The sequence below is a fragment of the Octodon degus genome, unplaced genomic scaffold, assembly GCF_000260255.1.
Source record: "Octodon degus isolate 3935 unplaced genomic scaffold, OctDeg1.0 scaffold00025, whole genome shotgun sequence".
NCBI lineage: Eukaryota > Metazoa > Chordata > Mammalia > Rodentia > Octodontidae > Octodon > Octodon degus.
In genome coordinates this window covers 9,270,577-9,273,727 of record NW_004524601.1, presented here as the reverse complement: position 1 = coordinate 9,273,727, position 3,151 = coordinate 9,270,577, and the positions used below count along the sequence as shown (strand labels likewise).

At 52.2% G+C, this 3,151-nt stretch overlaps 1 long non-coding RNA gene across 2 annotated transcripts in view; it reads right to left on the bottom strand.

The window, feature by feature from the left end:
- LOC111816030 overlaps nt 1–1,913 on the bottom strand; it is a 7,451-nt gene extending 5,538 nt beyond the window's left edge. The window contains exon 1 of one of the 2 annotated variants that reach the window (XR_002820574.1): nt 1,730–1,913. This is a non-coding gene — a long non-coding RNA (uncharacterized LOC111816030). Of the gene's footprint in view, nt 1–1,429; nt 1,510–1,729 lie in introns of those variants that run through there. The other variant, XR_002820573.1, reaches the window with a different exon arrangement.
- Between the last annotated feature and the right edge of the window lie 1,238 nt (nt 1,914–3,151).

Below are 3,151 nucleotides of genomic sequence, written 5' to 3'. Positions count from 1 at the left end.
ATAAAAAAAAAAGAAAAAAAAAAATAAAAAAAATAAATACCTGTTAAAAGAGGAATTGGGGCCAGTGAGGTAGCTCAGTGGTCTGCAGCGCCTGCTTAGGCAAACTTAGGCAGGCGCAGGGGACCACAGTTTGATCCCTTGTGCCACATACCAAGCCAGCCCCACCCTCACAGTGGGCTGAGTGAGCCAGCCAAAAAGAAAAAAAAAAAAAAAAAAAAAAAAAAAAAAGGAATTAAGTGAATAAGTAGGTGGTTAGTAAACATCATCTTGATTTTAAAAGTGAAAAAAGAAAAACCTCAGGGCCAAAGGGGTGACAACTAATTAATGGCAACTGAAAATAGCACTGCTACTTTCTTTCTTTTTTTTTTTTTAGACAGGGTTTTGATAAATCACTAGGTTGCCCAGGTTGGGTTTGAACTTGCATCCACCCCCAGGCCTCCGTATCACATAGCGCTGGGATTTCAGGTGGGCTCCACCATGCCTGGATAATCCCAATTTTAATTGCTACTATTGCTAAATCTCTTCTATGATTTGAAGGAAAATCTGTTTTCTAAAAATTAATCTAAAAGTTAAAATTATTCCAATGACCTGAGTCGTCCTTTCAAAGCATTGAACTCAAAGCAGAAAAAGGAGGGGAAGACAAAGTCTATGTCATCCAGGACTCTTCTTTGTTGAAAATAATGGCGATCATGCCCTCAGACCCCCTCCAGCATGTTTTTTTCTTTTTGCCTTCACGAGGGCTGGTTTCTCGTAGCCCTGGACAATCCTGCGGTCCTTCACAGATGGGGACTCCAGTGCTCGTGGGCTCTACCCCAGGAGCTCCTGAGGGGGGCTCTCTTGGGTCCTGAGGCCACAGCTCCCCCCGGCAGTCGCCTCCCCTCCAGTCCCCACACCGACCTGCCGCTGCCCTACAAGATCACTAGCACAGATGAGTGGATGGAGAAGATGTGGTCTTTACACACAGCAGGGTACTACTTCACTATAGGAAGACACATTTGAGTATTTGTAGAAAAATGGGTGCACCTTGATACTGTAATATTAAGTGAAGGAAGTGGCTTCAAGTGCCACCTGTCTTCTCCTAGGTGAGAAACCCAATGTGCACACGATTTAAAACACAAAATAAAAGACAATAAGAAACTGGGAGATGTTTTGGCAAACAGGAACAGGGTCCAGAGACAGAGGGAAAAGAGGGGAGGAGAAGGGAGGGAGGGAGGGTGCCTAAGCCCATCGCAAACGCGGTGCTGAGACCTTGCACTTGTGTGCTAAGAAAAAGGCATTTCAGGGAGCTGCTAGGAAGACAGGGAGAAAGCCTCTCACAGGGGACAAACCACGTCCGTCCCGGGGTCGCTGCAGGCCCAGGTCGCCGAGCTCCTGGAGGCAGGGCCGGCCTTGGGGTGAGCCCCGGAGCCCACCTGGTCACGCCGCTTACCTGGCTCTCCCACCCCGTCCTGTACAGCTCAGGTCCGGCGGCGGCAGTGTCGCCTCCCCTCCAGTCCCCACGCCGACCTGCCGCTGCCGACCGGCCGCGGGGATTTGCATTTCTCCTCCCACTCAGGCTTTCCTGTGCGTCAGAGCCAGAGTCTCCGGGACTTTACTGGGTCTTCCCAGCGCAGCTCAGGCACTGGGGCGGGGTGCAAGGCCGGGGCGCCCCCTCCACCCTTCTGGCTACGTCTGCGGGGGGGGGGGGGGGAGGGGATGCGCTGCGGAAAAGCGCTGCAAACCTACTGACCTGGAACCGAGCTTCCCGGCTTCCCGGCTGCCTGGCTGCCCAGGTTCAGACTCCTCTCAGCCCAGCGGGAAGGCAGTCACCCCAACAACCAATGCCCAACCGCCCGAGACTTTGGACCTGGGGGTGCAGGCAGCAGGCCAGCTTGGGGAGCTCAACAGCACCCTCTCTGAGCCACAGGGGCACTCTCCCCTGGCTCCCAGGTAGCCAGGGTACCCTCTCCCTCTGTGACAAAACCTGTTCTAGAACCCCTGGGCTCCAGGGTCCCCTCTGGGGCTACACTTGTTTCTCCTTCCCAGAAGTGGCCAAAGTCCCTCTTAGGATGCTGCCACCAGGCCCGCATCGTGGGCGGCCTGCTCACACTCACACTGCAGGGATCCTTCCCGCTCACCTCCTCGAGAGAGAGATGCCACCTCCTCCATCCATCTGAAGCATCTAACCTGAAGCATCCCACCACGAGCTCTGAACATGTGCAGTAAGATAAAGACAAAGTAAGAAGAAAGACAGACTAGAGGGCGGGCAGAAAGCGAGGTCCAACCCAACTGTGCGCCTGCCCAGGACCCTATACCAGGGTAGAAGACGGATGCCACCACTCTGACCTCTACAACACAGGTATTCTGGATCTCTCCTCTTCCGGGTGACATTAGCACCATGTGCTTAAATCTACCACCCTACACCTCCTCCAAACTAACCTTGAAGTCCACTGTCTCTGTCACTGAAGATACTACGTGGATGCACCTTGTCCTGGGTGGTTTCCAGGAGCCTGCCTCCATCGCTCAATCCTCAGAGGACCTAAGTCCCTGACCTGGGCTACTTCAGAAGTTCCAGGCAAAGACCATTTTCCTCTGTGGTAGTGGTTCCTGCCAATAGCCAGAGGTCCAAATTCCTGGAGCTCAGAGTTCAGTTTGAAACTCTCCTCTACACAGCATGTGATACTGCTCAGAGCTGTCTCTGACAGCTCTGGATGAACCTGAAGCATCTCACCAAGAACGCCTCCTTCCCCGGGAAACTTTCTCTCTACCTTGTCCTTTCCTTGAAACCCTATCCTTGCTGAAGACTTCCTGGGGGACCCAAATCCAACACAACTTCTCTTACCTATCAAATCCTATCACTCAAACTAGTGCTGTCCAGGAGAAAGAAAATACAAGCTGCATAAGTAAGTTTTTAGTAGCCGAACTGACATAGGAAAAAGGAAGACGTGACAGAAAGACTACATAACCTAGTGGCTACAAAACATTAAGGTGTTGGCCTGTGGCCAATGTAGAAGCCCTCCATGAGATACTTTGCAAGTCTGGTGTCACACTGGCCCTCCGAGGTCTCATGGGTATGTCACAGGTAGAGCCCCTCTCAATTCAGCCCAGCTGTGTTCTCTTTTTCGGCGTTAAGAACCACACGCGGCCAGCAGTTGTCGCGCTGGACAGCACA